This window comes from Narcine bancroftii, chromosome 1 (genome assembly GCF_036971445.1).
Source record: "Narcine bancroftii isolate sNarBan1 chromosome 1, sNarBan1.hap1, whole genome shotgun sequence".
Classification (NCBI taxonomy): Eukaryota; Metazoa; Chordata; class Chondrichthyes; order Torpediniformes; family Narcinidae; genus Narcine; species Narcine bancroftii.
This window is the reverse complement of record NC_091469.1, coordinates 256,719,340-256,739,169: the sequence shown is the minus strand read 5'-3', so window position 1 is coordinate 256,739,169 and position 19,830 is coordinate 256,719,340. Positions and strand designations below refer to the sequence as shown.

At 40.2% G+C, this 19,830-nt stretch overlaps 1 protein-coding gene and 1 long non-coding RNA gene across 5 annotated transcripts in view; one reads left to right on the top strand and one right to left on the bottom strand.

Moving 5' to 3' along the window:
* Positions 1 to 19,830, top strand: part of LOC138741891 (uncharacterized) — a 280,492-nt gene that overhangs the window by 142,678 nt on the left and 117,984 nt on the right. For all 3 annotated transcript variants that reach the window (XR_011343862.1, XR_011343868.1, XR_011343855.1), the window contains one exon: positions 6,541 to 6,620. This is a non-coding gene — a long non-coding RNA (uncharacterized lncRNA). The remainder of the gene's footprint in view (positions 1 to 6,540; positions 6,621 to 19,830) is intronic.
* Positions 1 to 19,830, bottom strand: part of creb3l1 (cAMP responsive element binding protein 3-like 1) — a 158,949-nt gene that overhangs the window by 88,493 nt on the left and 50,626 nt on the right. The gene's annotated exons all lie outside the window — the stretch shown is intronic.

Below are 19,830 nucleotides of genomic sequence, written 5' to 3'. Positions count from 1 at the left end.
GATACTCTCGGAGCCCGACCGAGTTCACCTGTCAATCTGCTTCTAGCAGTGTGAAAGCACAAATGGCTTACCAGGTAAGCTTTGTGACATTAGCATATGCATATCCTCTACGAATATGCTGTCTTGTTCCTCCAGTGTTAATGTAGTGAAACCACTATTGTATATATTTGTCATATGTAAATTACATGACCTTTCCTAGTTGACCCTGCTCTCACTGGCCTGCTTGTGACTTCTCTCTTTTCTTCCCCATAAAGGCTGTCATACCACAAGCCTGCCCCAGTTCGAGCCCGGGTCAATGTGAGCGACCAACACAGGGATGCTGTGCATCTCTTGCAAATAAAACCTTTCAGTTTTGGCAACTTCAGTCTTTATGTGATTGATCGTGCATTAGTTTTCAATATACTATTGACAACTATGTTTACGCTAGTTGCCTGCTTTGTAATTAAGGCACAGAGTTGTAGGGCCATCATCCATAAATCCATTCCATTCGCCATTACAAATGCGTGATTTGACTTCCAGTGGGACTTCCTGTGAGTGCATAAAGCATCACTCATGATGTGATCACTGGGCACAGGAGCCACCATTTGTCAATTTACAAGGTAAGTAAGGCTGTGGTGTGAAAGGGCTGGGAGGTGCAGCCTTCCCGGGAACTTTACCCTGGTCCTAGGAGGATTGCCAAGATACGGCGGTGTGAAAAGGCCTGCTGAAAAGGATGCACCCAGCTCAGAAACTACGCACTACTTTCTCTGTCAAGCCACCTCCCGTCCCACCTGTTGTCCTCATATTGGCCTTATTAACCACATTAAAACCTGCAAAGCTGAAATGAAAATAATTTATCCTTATCCCCGAGGGTGCAACTTACACAAGAAATGCTTGCTTAATCTCGATCAAAAAGATTGCCCATTTGAGGATCTATGTGATTTCAGCCCTTGTGATTATCTAGGCCAAGTGCATTTGCAGCACTGTTTCTCCTGGCCCAGTGTCACCTTCACTATAATTAATTTCTGGTGTGAAAACAATGAAACCTTCTTAGTCCTGCCCTGCTGAACTTAAAGGGAGTGGACAGGATCTTTCAAGAGCACAAGATCCGGCTTAAAAAGGGAAATAATTACCCTGTGTCCTGCAGTTGAGTAGCTGGGGAGACAACATATGCTGAATGCAGAGAGGGTGTGCTCGAATTATCCAATACTGACTCACACCAGGTTGTGCAAAACAACTGAACAAGGTTTGCCAGCAGCATCTAATTTATTCGCTACCACAACTTAAACACAGCACCCTCCCTACATCATTGCACCTGTACAAGGTTATCTCAAAACCAATAACCTGAATGCAAATATGTTCCATAACATAAAACAGGATATCCTATACAGGTTTCTTTGAAAAACCTTTCAAACAAATTGCATTGTCATTATGAAAACTTAATGACAGGTAAGGAGGATATACCTCTGCTTCAAACAAACTCTCAGAAAACACAAATGACGTATTTCGGGCCCTTCCACATTCTTGCCTTGAGTGAAATTAGTTATCAATGCATCATTCTATGGGTGAATTATTCTCATACCAATGACCTGTACCACTCTTTTAAATACTTAAGGCAAGGGAACTACACCCACTCTTTACGCAGTATACAGGCCACTCCTGACTAAAGCTCATGAAACTTGTGAAAGATTAAGTTCTGTGTGGAGTGCACAGGAGATAATACATAAAAGCATTAGTGATGACAGGAGGTACTCAGCTGATCCTCAGCCATGATTAAACTACTATTATTGGTTATAAAATGATGAAACGAATAAGATTGGAAAATAATGGTGAGAAAAAAAGTGATAAATGAAATATTGGTGTTTAGCTTGGATTTTAAAAGCCTTTGAAGAGATGAAAGAAATGTCATTAATGAAGAAGTTGTGGCCTTAGCAAATTAGATCCACTTAATTTCTAGCAGAATGAAACCTGAATACCTAATGTGGGAATATGAAAAAGAAGATTTTAATTTATATTTGCCTTATCTGACCTCAGAACAACCAATTTTTAATTTTTTTGTCAATACAGCCCAAGAAACCGTGCCTCCCAATTGCACCCAATTAACCTACTGACCTCTGTTTTTGGAGGGTAGGAGTAAACCAGAGCACCTGGAGAAAGTCCATGCAAGTCATGGGGAGAATGTACAAATTCATTACAGACAGTGCCTAAATATTATCCTACCATTAAGATTCTACAAGCAGCAACACTTTTGATAAACCCTGTACTGTCAATATCCCTGGCCAAATTATTAATCAGAAACAAAATGAAAAAAAAACAACTTTGTTGTACCAAGACAAATTCATAAGTTCAATATTTCATACTGAAGTTTTCAATGAAGGACTCAAAAAGTACAGAAATTCACCGAGATAGGGCCCAGGATTAGAGGCTGTGAGCTCGAAGGAGAGGCTGGACAAATTTGGGTATTTTTCTCTGAGGGCTGAGGACAGGAAAAAATGTCTGATATGAGAGGACATGCATTTAAAGCGAGAGGGGAAAATATAGAGGAGATGTCAAGTTTTTTTTTTACGTAGAGAGTTGTAGGTGAAGAGGACAAGCTGCCAAAGAATTCAAAATAAATAAAATGAGCAAATAATACGGTGTTGATTTAGGGGTCACAGGGTGAGGGGGTTGAACACTGCTAATTCTGAAACAGCCCAATGGGATCTTTTAAATCTAGCTAAGAGGACAGATGGGTCCTTGGTTCAAGGTCTCATCTTCACGACACCAACTCTTTAACGTACAGTTGCACGTTTTGGTAATATTAGCCTGGCTATGTGTCTGCCATGGGATACGAACTCCCAGATATTGAGTGCAAGTGCTGCAGCTGACATCCGCATAAGCCAGTAGGGAAAAGGAAATGAGGATTTCATGGCTGATATGCAAACAACAGACAGCCAGGTGGTAGATGATGTGGGTTACAAGATCTACTGCACTATTAATTCTATCCAACATCTCAGAAGACACATTAAATGGTTCACGTCTCTCCCATTCACAGAGAACAAAAGACGGGCATCTATTAAAATGGGCAACAATGACTACTAAGAACATTAATGGGAGGAAGTACACTGCCTGTTGAGCTTGCTCCACCATTCAATAAGATCATGGCTGATCTGGCTTTGGACTCAGTTCCATCTACTCCTGTACCTGCCATTTTCCCACAATCCTTAATTCTACTACAGTTCAAATAATATCTATACAACTGTTAAATATATTCAATGAGACTTCCTTGGGCAGAGAATTCCACAGATTCACTCCTCTGTTGGAAAAGCAGTTTGCTTCATCTCTGTCCTACTCAGATTTCAGACTTATTGCGTGAGTACATACATGACATCACATAAGACCCTGAGGATCTTTTTCCTGCAGGTGAGGCAGGATTACCACTTATTGGTAGTGCAAAGAAACTATGCACAACAAACAAATGAAAACAAGTAAATAAATGTAAACAGATAACAAATGTAATCAAACTGACTGTGCAATCCAGAGAGAATAAAAACAATCAATAAAGTGAAAAAAATAAGAGTCCTTTAATGTGAGGAGTGCAGGGGAACAAAGGGATCTGGGAATAGATACATAATTGGCATCTTGGCCTTCATAAATTAAAGTATTGAGTACTGGAGTTGGGCTGTTATGGTGATGTTGATTAAGACATTGGTGAGGCCAAATTTGAAGTATTGTGTGCAGTTCTGGTCACCAAACTACAGGAAGGATATCAGTAAGATTGAAAGAATGAAGAGAGATGTACTAGGATGTTGCTGGGTCTTCAGGAGTTGAGTTATAGGGAAAGATTAAACAGGTTAGGACTTTATTCCTTGGAGTGTAGAAGAATGAGGGGAGATTTGATAGAGATTTACAAAATTATGAGGCGTATAAACAGAGTAAATGCAAGTAGGCTCTTTCCACTTAGATTAGGAGAGATAAATATGAGAGGACATGGGTTTAGGTGAAAGGGGAAGGGTTTAGGGAGAACTTCACTCAGAGAGTGGTGGGAGAGTGGAATGCGCTACCATCTGACATAAATGCGGGCTCACTCTTAAGTTTTAAGAATAAACTGCATAGATACATGGGTGGAAGTGATCTGGAGGGTTATGGAATGGGTGGAGGTCAGTGGGATTAGCGGAATGATGTTTTGGCACAGACTAGAAGGGCCAAATGGCCTGTTTTCTGTACTGTACTTTTCTATGGTTTTATGGTTCTAAGTCCCTGATTGAGTTTGTTTTTGAGAAGTCTGATGGTGTAGGGGTAGCAGCTGTTCCTAAACCTGGTACTGTGAGTCTTGTGGCATCTATACCTCTTTCTTGATGGTATCAGCGAGAACAGAGCATGTGCTGGGTGGTATAATCCTTGATGATTTCTGCTGCTCTCCGACAGCAGCGTTCCTTGTAGATGTTCTCGATGGGGCTACATGGTTAGCGTAGCAGTTAGTACAATGCTGTTACAGCACCAGCGGTCAGGACTGGGGTTTGAATCTGCACTGTCTTTAAGGAGTTTGTATGTTTTCCCTGTGTCTGTGTGGGTTTTTCCCGGAGGGTCCAGTTTCCTTCCACCCTTCAAACATACCAAGAATGTAGGTCAATCGTGTGTAATTGGGCAGCTAGACCAAAAGGACCTGTTACTGTGCTGTAAGTCAAGACTTAAGTTTAATATGGGGAGGATTTTGTCTGCGATGTCCTGGGCTGTGTCCACTACCTTTTGGAGGGCTTTACATTCAGGGGTGTTGGTGTCCCCATTCCAGACCATGATGCAGCCAGTCAGCACACTTTGCACCACACATGTGTAGAAATTTTCCAGGGTGTTTGCTGTCATAACAAACCTCTGCAAACTCCTGAGGAAGTAGAGGAGCTCTCTGAATTTTGAGATTATGTCCCTTCATTCATGTCTCACATGCCAATGGAAACAGCTTTCCTGCTTTATCTATAATTGTTTGTGTCGACAAGATCAAATTCTTCTAAATTCCAACGTGTATAGTTCCAGGTGACAATCTCTCCTCATCGACTGGAATCAACCTTGTGATTCTCCTGTGTACTACTTCCAAAGCCAGTGCCTTTTCTCGATTAAGGAAACCAGAACTGTGTGTGTGAGTATTCTGGGTACAGCCTCACTAGTACCCTGAACGGTTGCAACAGTACCTTCCTGCTCTTAACTTGCAAAAGGGATGAAAGCCAACATTCCATTTCCTTTTTTGATTATTTGTTGGACCTGCTTTTGCCATTCATCCATAAGCAATCGTCCCTTCTGCATAACAGCATACTGGAATCTTTCACTATTTAAATAATCATTTGATCTTTGATTTTTCATTTCAAAGTGGATGTCCTCACATTTACCATCTTTACACTCCATCTGCCAAATGCTTGCCTGCTCAATTAACCTATCTCTATCTATCTGCAGACTCTCCCCATCCCCTCTACAATTTGCTTTTCCATTCAATTACTCTTTGGTTTGAGCAAAAATGACAAAGTCTGGAAGAGGGAAGAGGTCATCAACAGAATAATTCCACTACCTCATTTTAAACAGTTATTACATTGTTCAAGGTTATTTATTTTTGCTATGTTTGATAGTAGCTGTTGCACTGGATTGCACAGACTACACATCACCGTAACTCTATGTATCCAAAATGCCATACCATTTTGCAAAATGAGATTAAAGCATAAGATAAATGTCAGTCTTTCTCATCAGGGAAAACCAGATTTTGGCTGATGCTCATTAGACAGTTCTGTGTTGGTATGTCTAAAGGTTGGATAATTCTAGTACTATAGCCTTATGTCCTATCATGTGGTCAAGACTTCCAAAGCCAATTTCAAATTAAAAAGCACAGAAATTATCTGAGAGTTCCGCTCCTTCCATTGGGAATTAGGTTTCATGTTAATTTTTATTTCCAAATGTATTAACTTGCTATAAGTAGTCAGACAAGGCTGCATCCATATCCTATGCATCGTAGAATTACCGTAGGCTGCAAAATTACAATAATCTTCAGTGTTTTGCTTAAAATATCATAATGAGATCAGAAAGGTAACCACATTGCTCTGGCTACTATTCCAACACAACAGCCTACCAACTCAGCCATGAAACTGAATCTGAGGCCATTGGGTCTGCAAACTAAATTGGGACTTTAAATGATGTGTTATTTTCATCACGACACAATATGGTTTCCAACCATGCAACCTCTGATCAATACTGAACCACCTTCATGTCTCTTGGTACAGGCTCACCGAAAACTTTTGTGTTTCTACCCATTCACCTCATAAAATCCATTCACACCAAAATCCCCATTAAACATCCCTCAGTCCTCAGGTCCTTGATCTCATTGAGTAATCACCTTGACTCTTTACATTAATCTCATTATCCATCTATTATATCCAATAACTCAAATTCCCAATTCTGAAGGTGGATTGTTCAGAGTAATATTTGCAGTATATTTTCCGTTTGGTAGGTAACAATGGCCTGAATTTTGCTATTAGCAATGATGTGGGAATGGTATGGAATTCCTCTTTCATGATAATCATTGTTTTCTGTTGTCACTTGCAGGAGTCCTCCAAAGTCCAGCAATAATAATATTACTGAAAGTCAATTATGCTGAAAGATTCCCAGAGGCACCAAACCATGAAGTAAGTAATTTCACACAAATATTGAAACATCTTACAGGCATCAAAAAAATTTTAAAAGTGGCATACAAGTAAGATTATCTGAAGTTGTAATTTTATGAACAAAGAGAACATTTAAAGAATGAAATTGAGAGAAAGAAATTCTTGCAATACATAATTTGTTCCAGAGGGATTTAAAATAAAGACTGTTACATTTAATTTAGTGGCTTTTACCAAGGGTTTTTAATGATGGTGTAGTGTTAAAAATAGTGAAGGGCTTCATCAATTCAATTACTTCAAAAAAATTCCAATTAGCAATGATTTCAATATCACGTCCCAAGAAAGAATAGGATATCACTGACAACTTTTGGATTTCCTTTTATTTCCAGGAGCACATGTCAATTCTATCAATTCTAGAGAAATAGTGGTCAATGTTGACATTTTTTTCATCATTGCTACTGCTAAGTCCATGTCACAGCAATCAGGATAGAAGGAGGCCCAATTAGACCATCAGCTCTTTCAAAAATAAATCTATTGAATCTCACCATTCTATTTTCCATTCCTGTTAAATGGTTTCATTTCTAGCATACAGATCTAATCCCTTTTTGAATCTAGCCTTAAACAAGCTAATATATCCCAGATTATTTGATACATATTTAACATGGATTTACAATTGTTGCATCCTTTTATGGTATTACACCTAGCTGAATTCAACAAGTACAGTTGTAGTGATATTGTCAAAGTAATCATTTATTTTCTGATATCTTAAAAGTCTTGCATTATTGGAGGGGTTTGGAATTTATTACTCAAGACCAAACAGGTTTTAGGTTGTGAGAATGAAACTGTGCTGGAGGGAGTCATCCCAAAAATATCATGTTAAAGTGCACACTGGCACATCCAACAGGTCAAAACTCCAGTCACTTTTCCAAATGAATGAAAACCAACCTTAAGTAATTCATACATTATCCTACAGCACAGATTTTCTTTGTGTAATAACTAATATTAAGTTAGTCCCAAAGTAACAAATATACCTTGAGGACAAACTGCTTCTTGCCGATTAGCTGCTCCAGAAAAATGGTCCACACATAACTCCCCAGTCCTTTTTGTTTTCTATTCTGTCCTTGCTATCTGCTAATATAGCTTCTTCAAAATGTCTATGCTTCATAGCTCACTCCTTGTTATGAAGGAGAATTTTACTTTCCAACAGTTCCAATTTGAATATGTTCGTCATGATCTTAGTTTTATCTAAGATCAGTATATCACTCGTTCTTTATTCTCATGACTGAAAATATTCTCTCTCAACCTATAATGAATTCATTGCTCATTGAGTAATTCCTACCTATTACCTCTGTATTTTTTCAAGGGGAGAATTTGTTTATCTTTGGATATTTTGTCTCAGCGCATCAAGATTACAATATTACCTAAAGAATTTAGTTTAAATTAATTCAATATTGTACAAGTTTAAAAATAAACATGATATTGCCAAATTACACATAAAATCCGAGAGGTTACAGTCAATTAGCATTCTACTGACAACTGGATGAGAGGTAATTTAACTGGGGAGATGTGGTGCTACCACTGTGTATATTGTATGTATGTGTTTATGGGCTGGCCTGCTCCTGAACCTGTGACTCCTCCCTCCCGGATATCCCCATAAAAGCTGTTACACCCAAATGCCTCCCTAAGTACCAGCCTTGGAACTGGACCAGCAACATGTAAGATGTGCTGACATCTAAAGATGATTAAAGCCTATTAATCACAGATACCTGTCTAATGTGGTTGATTGGTAGCACAGGAGACAAATACAGTATTGTGGAACAATGACAGTAGCCACATTTTGATTGAAAATTCCAGTAAATTGACATGCTTATTTTTTTTAGCAGATTTTAATATTTCAGAGTTTTAATAGATATGCATATTTTTCCATTTCTAAATATTCAGTGTTAACGTAAAGCACTCAGTTCAAAATAAGTTAGGGAAATGTAAGTAGGTCATATTCAAGATCCTTAATTTATTGCGAGGAACAATATATATAAAAGTAGGAAAGTTAGTTCATTTACGTGGGAGTTTGGCAAATCTACATTATTGGTCTCCTTATGAAAAGAAGTAGTTAACGCATCTTATAAGGAAAGGTTGAGTTGGAAGCCTTTGTATCTGCTGAAGTTTAGAAGAGTGAGAGACATCTTGAATGAAATAAATAAGATCCTGAAGGGACTTGGCAGTGGATGTGATGTGGGTTTCCTTGTATGGGAAAATCTAGAACTAGGGCTCACTGTTAAAAGTAGGATCAATTATATAATATTTTTCTCTTGCAGAGGGTCATGAATTTTTCTATCCCTCTTCCTGAAATTCATGTGGAAGCAGAGACTTCCAACATGTTTAAAGGAAAAATAGACAGTTTCTTGATTTGCACAGGGTTAAAAGTTAAAAGGGTAAACAGTGAATAAGGTTACATTTAGGTCAGCCATGATCTCATTAAATGGCAAGCAGGCTTATGTGACTGAGTGGACTCCTCCTGCTGTTGTTCATGTCTCCAGTTTACTACTCAGTAGCATGTTCAGCATAAGTCAGACATCAAGCATACCTCTCTATCTTGAATTGGCACTTCTAGGTTAAATACAGCATGGATGATGTGTAGAACCAAATATCCTTTGGATTATCCTGAGTCTCTTCCTGACTATGCAAATAAGACAATCCATATTTAAATTCTACTGATCTAAGCAGGCTTCTTAAATTCTAAAAGTTACTAAGTTCTATTCCTGTCTGAACGAGAATTTGTTGGGATACAGTAAGTGCTAATTATAGCCTCTAAATAGTAATTTACATCTACAGTTTGCCAATATGGAAAGGAATTAAAGTTATTTCTTTCAAATATCCTCCAATTTTCAAAATATTGAAGCATTTTTTCAAAAGTCAGTTCAAACTTTGGGCTTCCAAATTTCAAACACTGCCACATGCTTCTGTGGTCCCCATCTCCACTCTAGCTTACATTATTGGTTGTAGCTCACCCCACGATTGAACTCCACTGCTCCACTACTCCACTGCTCCCTTCACAATCACTGACCATAATCAGTCTCTAACTCTTGCAGACATATTGGTTGCCATGTAAATACCTCTCCTGACCTATAAACCTCATGCCATTGGTGACTCACTCCTGACTTAAAGGATGCAAGTTTGAATCCAATTCCAGAGACTTGATGCAAGCTCTGGCTCCAGAACAGATCCAACAGAATGTTGCTACATCAGAGATGCTGATTTTCAGATGAGACCTTTAACTGGGGGCCTCACCTGCCCTGGATGTAAAAGATCCCATGACAACATTTCAAAGGAAGAGGGAGAGAAGCTCTTTTTTCATCCTGGACTATATTTATACTTCAAACACACAGTTCTAGATAGCAGACAGCCTGAAAGTGATTCTGGAACCCTGGGAGTCAAATTAAAAAGGAAATTTAAAAAACTAAAAAGAGGACATCATCATATCATATCCTCCACCTCAGTCTCCTGTTTCTGTGAAATAAGAAAGTCTGCAGAAGCTGGGGTCAAGTTCAATACACAAATGTGCTGGAAAAACTCAGCAGGTCCTGCAGTTATGAAACTAAAGAGTAACCAAAGTTTTGCAACTGGGCTCTTCATCAGGTGTATCAGTCTCACAGATTTATTATGAAATATAAATACAGGTACTGAGCAGCTGGACCAAATATCCCAGGAATATCTGAGGGTTCATCACCAAGAATTTCCTTGGTTTGATCCCCAGATGGTCCATTGCTAGTTTAATGACAAGATTCTTGCTTTCAGCACAGCTCACAACTGCAGTTAGTTTCTCCAGGGATGCAGGACAGCCCTATGCTGAAGAACTACTTTCAATCCTTCATACAAAGCTGATTGAGCTAGAATTAAAAAATATATATACAGTATAAGGTACTTGTGTCTGTATGTCTTCAGTTCAAACCAGTTGAATTCTGGGGTTCAACCCAGTCCTAAGTGGGGAAAAGGGAACAGCACAATCCATTCAATTTGTGCTTAGAACATAAGCTGATGCATGGAATTGAAAGTGTCACAGGAAAAATGAACAAAGGACACCAAAGGACATTTTAGTTTAATAACATAATGATATTTTGTGATTCTTCTAAAACACTACACATTACAATGAGTAATAGTTGAAAACCAATGCTAGTGACTAACCTGTCAGATGCTTAAAATTCTGACTCTATGTGTGTGTGTGTGTAAAGGCAGAGCCTCAATTCAAATAAATTTAGTTTGCAGACATGATCACTAACATAGAGACTACCCAACTTCAACAAGAAATAAGAACACTGCATTGTAAGAGTAATCCTGTGTGAAGTTGTAATGTGCTCAAGCATTTATCAATCATATAACAAGTTTATCATGCAATATTTGTGATTTGTGTATGTGATGTGCATGCATGTAACTTGTGTGATGTTACACATGTATGTATGTGATATTTGCTTGACATGTATGTGTGACATACTGCAACATGTGAGTGTGTGCCATAATTCTGTAACATGTCTGTTGGAATCACGTGTTGGTTTTATTGAAAATGTGTGCCTAATGTGTTGCTTGTGCATAGATGAATTTATGAAGATGCTTAACCTGTCCAGTAAGTGTAATCCTAATTGTTGCTGAGGTACAACTGTAGCAAAACTTTCAGTAGTTTCTTGGGGTCAAGGATGATTTGTTCCTACAGATATGCCTGTGCATAATTTCTTTTAACATAAAAAGCTGGTGCACATGAGGTACTACTACAGCCAGTGGCATATCTAGGGAAAATAGCATTCCCCCTGCTAAAACTTACTTACTTCAACCCTTCACCCCGCAACCATCCCTCGCCACCGCCATGCCATCCACTTCACTTTCCCTACCTGTCTTTGCCACTGTAGAACCCTAAAATAGTCATATCCAGTTGGATATATTGAGATATTGGAAAATAATCTACATCTTAAAAAACATGACAGTCATTTCAATTTAAAAAACCCTCCGCCGACTTCAAAGGTCAGCATTTGCTGAATGAAAGCAGTGAGTGGTGTTCCCCAGGCCGGAGCAGAGTGGTCGAAGTTAAAGGTGTTGAATGGCTGTCACCATCCCCACAGGTGCCTGTCTTACCTTCAGTGGAAAGGTGACTCAGTGCTGAAAGAAAGAAGCAGGAAGATGCTGAAGCCCATGCTCACACTCATCCTTCAGCACACGCCCTCCTCAGCCCAGGCTCCAACAGGGACACGGGAGGGTTTGGTGTCAGGCATCAGGAGCTCCACACACCCGATTCCGAACCCTCCCCTCGGCAGTTATAGTAAAAGTGCTAATGCCAATTATTCTCTTGCTGGTCTGAAAACTATTCTGTTTGAAATAAATCAGACAAGGGGTGTTAGGGGAGTTGAGCTTAAGTCGGGGTGGGGGAGGAATAATTTCCAAGCTCTGCCAGTGAGTGCGCACCACAAATTGTCAACTTTCTGTCGCTTGCTTGCCAAGCTTGCCTCGCACACTGCGTAGAACTTTTTTTTTACATCGTCGTTTAAGGAGGATTGGTGCTGGAGCCCTCACCCCTCAGAGAATGCTCAGTGCTGGGTTTAATAGGAAGTCCATAGGAGAATATGTGCAGGTTGCAGTAGATGAGCGAGGACACCAGAAGTGAAGGGGACGCTGAACTAGTTTCTCCGAGGCACAGACAGGTCAAGGGAACCAACATTGAGCAGCAGAGCATGTCCACAATCCATTCAATGCACACTCTTGCTCCTACATAGCACAAACAATCTTGTTTTTAAACTCTTATGAAGATTGATGATCGAGGACAGTGGCACCACACCCCACTTCAAGTAGCACATAGGGCACGTGCCATGGCTGCCGTACCCTAGATATGCCTACGACTACAGCTCACAAAATGAGGTCTTTGCCCAATAGATCAAGAAATTTTGTGTGCAGGATCTGCTGCATGGACATTAGACACATAGACTTGTGGGCACAAACTGCTGTACTCCAGCTTCACACATGTAGATCAAAAAAACTTTAGGCCATCTTGCAGATCCGTTCCTGGTGCAGATACTCCACCAAGAAAAACTCCACATATATAAATTGTAATACAAGTTTCTTAGACATTCAAAATGTCTGATCTTTGATACATTAGTTGTTGCAGAGATGTAATTGTCCTGGAAACAGTAGATGAAACTGAGCAGAAATTCCGGATTGTGCCCAGCACTGTAAAGCACTGTCAATTCTGGATTGTTCCCAGGCTGGAGCCATTCCAGTACCAATAATGGCCAGTCTACAAAAAAGGTCTTACTACAAGATCAATCTGATAGCATTACGATTGTATTAAGATCATAGCTTACTAGCTGGTCTAGTCTAAGTCTCAACCACTATGCTGTAACAGCTTCTTCTTTGATGAAATAATGTCTGCATGCCCTGACTGGCTGAACCGAATGCAATACAGAGTTCACATGCAGCATTACTATTAAAAAAAGTACAAAATATACTATAAAAAGGTGGCAGAGAGGATTACTGGGGCCTCCCCCTCCATCGACTGGATTGACCGAGATAAAGATGGCTCGCAAAATCAGGGAGGACCCATATTATCCTGCATGCAGCATCTTCCAGCTACTCCCATTGGAAAAAAGATACCAAAATATAAGAGCCAGAACCACCAGCTTCTTACCACAGGCAGTGAGCTGCTAAAGCAACTCACCATAACTCTACACCAGTGGTTCTTGACCTTTCTCTTTCCACTCACATTCTTCTTCTTCTTCTTTGGCTTGGCTTCGCGGATGAAGATTTATGGAGGGGTAATGTCCACGTCAGCTGCAGGCTTGTTTGTGGCTGACATGTCCGATGCGGGACAGGCAGACACGGTTGCACCGGTTGCAAGGGAAAATTGGTTGGTTGGAGTTGGGTGTTGGGTTTTTCCTCCTTTGTCTTTTGTCAGTGAGGTGGGCTCTGCGGTCTTCTTCAAAGGAGGTTGCTGCCCGCCGAACTGTGAGGCGCCAAGATGCACGGTTTGAGGTGATATCAGCCCACTGGCAGTGGTCAATGTGGCAGGCACCAAGAGATTTCTTTAGGCAGTACTTGTACCTCTTCTTTGGTGCACCTCTGTCACGGTGGCCAGTGGAGAGCTCGCCATATAACACGTTGGGAAGGCGATGGTTCTCCATTGTCCTACCCAGCGCAATTGGATCTTCAGCAGCGTGGATTCGATGCTGTCGGCCTCTGCCATCTTGAGTACTTCGATGTTAGGGATGAAATCGCTCCAATGAATGTTAAGGATGGAGCGGAGACACTCCATCCACTCACATACCACTTTAAGTAATCCCTATGCCATCGATGCTCTTTGAAAATTAAGGGATTGCTTAAGGTGGTATGTGAGTGGGAAGGGAAGGTTGAGAATCTCTGCTCTAGACTAAATTGTTCCTGAAATATTTTGCTTGAGAAAAATTGTCATTGGCCCATTTCCTTTGGAGTTATGAAACCATGCACATCATGAGTCAATTAAGTATGATTAAAACAGCAAACGTTTTCTTTCCACCCACATCCCACCTTAAGCAATCCCTTACTAATCACAGAGCACTTCTGGCATAGGGATTACTTAAAGTGGGATGTGAGTGGAAAGAAAAAGGTTGAGAACCACCGCTCAATAATTTATTTAATATTATTTACTTTAATACATATTTATATTTATTATTTGTCTGGACATGTTGTCCCTGATTTACGACTGTAATGGGGACTGAAGAATTGGTCATATATTAAAATGGACGTAGGTTGGAATTTTGCCCGCGTGCATGAGGTACCAAAGTCTTAAAGCAAGCTTTTTAATTAAATTTTTTTTTCATCGTACATTTGACGATAACAACTTAAAGTTTCCTGAATTTGTCGATCAGCCACAGCAAATCTTTCCACATTCTGGTCCATGCACACCTTGTTAGTTGGTGTTCCGGTGTCCCAGGGCTGGGCGCAGCCATCTTGATTCTTGTGCGCATGCACGAGTCTTCGGTTGGCGCATGTGCAGTGGGTTCGTGTATTGGAGTTCGGTTGGTGCATGCGCGAGAGTTAAACGCCCTGACAATATTGAAAACATATCCTTAACTCTCGCGCATGCGCCAACCAAACTCCAATACACGAACCCACCATGGATGCGCCTACTGAAGACTTGCTCATTCGCACAGAAAACAAGATGGCTCCGCCCAGGCCCGAAACCCCGGGACGCTGACTAACAAATTAAGTATGCACATTTGGCTCTTACATGCCCTGTATCCCTATTAGGGTTTGTGAACCGCGTATATTTTATATTTTAAAAATATATATATATTTTAAAATTTCGGTCGTATGTGCGGATGGTAATAAGTCGCACAGGTTATAAGTCAGAGACTATTTGTATGTGTGTTATGTCTGTACATGTGCTTGCACTGTTCTGCACAGCGGACTGGAAAACACTGTCTCATTGGATTGTACTGGTACAATTGGCTGACAAATAAACTTGAACATGATAAAAATCTTTAGGGCTCAGTACAAAATCTAGAGGACGAATCTATTACTCTGGTTTGGTCATTGCATTAGCTTTATATTGACTCCACTCCAATCGCTTCTAATACAAAATGTTTCCACAGACTAACATTGACCTGTGTTCTTGAGAACATGTCAGATAACTCAAAATATCTTTTTTTTAAAAATCAGTAGAATGTGAACAGTGGGTTAGAGCCAATCCCAACACACACAACTACCAGCTTAGCTCACACTCCTGAGCACTTGATCACACACCAGGTGTCCTTGCTCTGGCTGCTAGCAATCCCTAGCACTCTGCAGGCAGCAGCTCACCCACCTCTCTATGGATCAATCACTTCTTTGTGTCTGTGATTAATTGCTCCACTGATAAGGAGAACTGTTTACACTTTTAATTCAAATAGGGTAGGAATCAATGATAATAACAAGGAAATGCAGGAAACATTCAACAAATCAGGTAACATCACTGGAAAAATGAATGTTCCAGGTCAAAGACCTTTTTTAAGAACTGGGTAAGACAGAGATCAGTTGTTGGATGTTCTAGATTCTGAATTGAGGAATGGTGACAAGTATCCAAGCAGGAAGTTGGAGGCAGAATGTGGGTACAAACAGTATATCAGGAAATTACAGATCCTATCCCCTGTTGTTCAAGATAAATAAATTAAGACTTGTAGTTTTAAAGCCCTCTTGCACACTATTGTCACTTAAAAATTTGAAAAACTTGCTAAGTCACTAGAGGAAATGTCAGTGCTAAATGTTGGTCAAGATATCTGGAGATCACCATTGCTCATTCTGCAGGAATCCACAGGAATAGTCTGCAACTATCTGAGGGGAGAGATGTTCATTCAGATGCGATAAAAATGTACATTCTCTGGAATGGGACTCAAATCTCAAATTTTCTGACCTAAAATTTGCTGCAGAGAAATATGGATATTGAATGAGAACGGGATCAAGCTCGGCTGTGATGTTCCCTATGGCTAAGCAGCCCGATGGAGCAAGGTAATGAAGCAGAGAGCAGGCTCTAGCATAACAAAACCCCAACATGACTCGGTGCCTTCAAATGTAGCACTGCAAAAGATCTGTGCAGAGAGAGATCCTAACTTTTCCAGATGAAATGCCGTCTGTCCTCAAGTAGACATGAAGCAAGAAGGAGAGAAATAGATACACCTCTGGCTTCATGGCCCAAATTATCCCACTAAAAGCAAAAAAACATCTGGAGTCCACATAATGGCAAACATTTCTGGTTAAGAGAGAAAAACTGAAAAAGGGAAAGTCAACAAAAGGTTTTAAATGTTATTTTCATCTTATTGATGTGCTATTTAATTCATCACAGCACAATCCTCTGAAACGATGGCCAGATGTTGTGGACCTGGAGGATCTACTGGTGTGCGTAAAGAGGACAATGTTCCCATTCTTAACTTTACACACAGAGATCACATTGACGTATGTGTATTCTGGCTGGAGTTTTCCATAATGATGTGTGACTGGGTTCAGGAAATGTAGTTATCATCAAGCAATCAACCTCCTCGCTTTCTCTCTCAGGTCATGTAGTTCTCTGTTCATCATTAACTCTCCTGGATCTATGATGCTGGGCCAATTTTGAGAAAGATGGTAGGTTTCCTTAAAAGACATGAATGAACCAGACAGGCTTTTCCAATAGTCCAAGAATTCCATGTAAATATATTTATCATTACTATGTCTGGTTAACAGGCCAGGAACACAATGACTAAGCTTCTGTTACCCTTGGCCTTAATAGAATAACTTTGACATATCCAGAAAGTCATGTCAGTAGCAGCAACTCCTACAAATAATTCGACAAGTGGAAAAAGCATAAGCAGATTCAATTGACAGCACTTTTTTCTAGCTCATCTACCTCCCATAGTGATGCCTTGTTTATTGGATAACAATCCCAAAAATAGGTGTTCAAGTCTTCACTGACCATGTTTTACAACTATGGTGTGCAAATATAATTGAAATACATCTCCATTCTTGGACCACCATTCAACTGGACTAAGGTCTCACTCTGATAACCCTGTGCAGAAACTGCTATACAATTCAGCCCAAGGTTGAAAAAAATTCAAGCACAGGCAACCTGATCCTCAGAAATAGAGGGGAAGTCAGTGCCCTTTATCCTGGGAGACTGTCTGGGAAGAACTTCATAGTCATGGACTTTGCTGATCTTATCTAAAAGCCATGCCTCTGCCTTTTCACCAAGAATTACAGGCCTAAAGAAATCTCTTGGTGCCTGCCACATTGACCACCGCCAGTGGGCTGATATTGCCTCAAACCGTGCATCTTGGCGCCTCACAGTTCGGCGGGCAGCAACCTCCTTTGAAGAAGACCGCAGAGCCCACCTCACTGACAAAAGGCAAAGGAGGAAAAACCCAACACCCAACCCCAACCAACCAATTTTCCCTTGCAACCGGTGCAACCGTGTCTGCCTGTCCCGCATCGGACTTGTCAGCCACAAACGAGCCTGCAGCTGACGTGGACATTACCCCTCCATAAATCTTCGTCCGCGAAGCCAAGCCAAAGAAAAGAAAGAAAAAGGACAGGGCAAAAGTCAGACATTGGATAACTTGTTTCATTTTATTTTCTTGCTTTTGTAACCAATTTCATCCCAGGAAAATCAGCAAATACCGTAGCAGTAATCCAAACCTGGGGCTTGCATAATCTGCATGCCATGGCTATATTTCTGAATCACTGTAGAAATCCTATTTGCTTTATTTAACTCCAATATTAACTGTTCATTAAAACCAGTATTTGATGCCTTTGTATAATGACAGGAGCAAGGATTCCTCCACCCAGTCTGATATGTTCAAACGTGTATCAGAACTGTACAGATGGCTTTAAAGAGGCTAAGAGTTGTAAGGCTATGGGGGTTTTGGATTTTGTTATTCTCATTAGCCAAGGTCCACCAGTTGTCAAAGAGACTGCAATTGTAAAACTACTGCAGCTGTCAGAAATATAGCCACCAACCAAGGAACTAGTTGGTCTTGTTGGACAGTGGTGACAGTGATGTCCCAATCAGCCCTTCATTCTGAAATGATAGTTACTGTATCTCTGGTTATGAGAAAAATCACTGGAAAAAAGAGGTGCAAACAAAATAGATCTCAATGGTTGGTGTGGACATAATGGGCCAAAGAACCTATTTTTGTACTAGATAAAATTGGTGAGATTTAGAAAGCAAATATCAAAATATGGGGCTGAGAACAAGGTCACCAGCTGTTGAGTGCAGAGAAGGGAATGTACCAGATGTAACTGAGTTAGAGTTTCATGAATACATATAAAAAATGTAATGATTAGGAGCATAGTGAGTCAGCTTCCTTTTTCATGGTTGATTTGATTGTAATGCCTGCATTTGTACTTTCCTCCAGTAAACATCCCCCTTTGCTCTTGAAGTGTATATCTATAATACTCTGCCTTTAAAATATTCAAAGACTGCTTCCACCACACTTTGAAGAAAGAGAGTTCCAAATTCTCATGATCTCACAAAAAAATTCTCAACTCTGAAATGGATGATCTTTTATTTAAAATGTGATCTCTCATAGATTCCTCCACTCTACACACCCATCCTGTTTCAACGAAGCCCCTTCCCATTCTTGGATGCAAACAGATACAAGTCTATTCTTTTGTCAAAGACAACCTGCTGATTCCTTTTCTGAACAGTTGTTATATAAACATTCTTCCTTAAATAAGGTAACCAATGCTATACACAGCATGCCAGATGTGATTTCACCAATGCCCTGCAGTATTGAAGCAGAGATTCTATATTTTGGCTTTCAATTCATCCAGCAGTTAATAATAACATAACTTGTTGTTCCTGCACATTTGAGGGGGAGTGAAAGTACATTTTTATGTTTCATTTAAAAGATGAGCCAAGATCCAATTTAACAGCAGGACAGATTTGTGTGGGTGGAGGGTCAGTGTTCCATACTTCACTTTCAGTTGCTGTAGACACAGAAGCTGATATCCCACCAACTATTGGAATTGTGCTCTGAAGCACCATTGAATCATTCCTTTATAAATATCCTCATGTAAGAAAGATTTTACTACTTGTTTGAACATTACATATTTTCTAGATAGAACTTAGTTATGGTTGTACATTTTCAACTGACAAAACATCGCCGCTTTCCTCCCTTGTAATTTTCTTTCACGCAAGGGGATATTTGTGAGGACCATATCCTCACCTGACCAGCAGCCTTCTCTACTACTGATTGCCACATTGTACAAGGTTTTAGTTCCGACTTTCCCCAAAAACTCTGCACATTGAACCTTCAGGTTACATCGTAATTGTCTGAAGGGCTTTGGTGGATTGAGAAACATTATTCAAATGCCATTCCAGAGACTTGATCTAACATTCATGTCGCACCAGTGGTCAGAGGAGCTGTCTTTCAGATGATGTGCAAATTAACTAGCTGGAATGTTCACAGATAGTTTCAATCTCTCATTGCTGTAGTTGGAGGTTCTCACCTGCTTCAAAAGGGCAACAACCATCTAAGTGTCCAAGAAGAGCAGAGTGAGCTACCTCAATGACTATCACCCAGTAGCTCTCACATCTACTGTAATGAAATGATTTAAGAGGCTGGTTAAGGCCAGAATTAACACATACATAAATAAAGAACTGAACCCACTCCAATTCGCCTTCCATCACAATCGCTCCACAGTAGACGCAATATCACTGGCTCTCCACTCAGCACTGGATCACCTGGAAAACAGCAACTCATCCATAGGG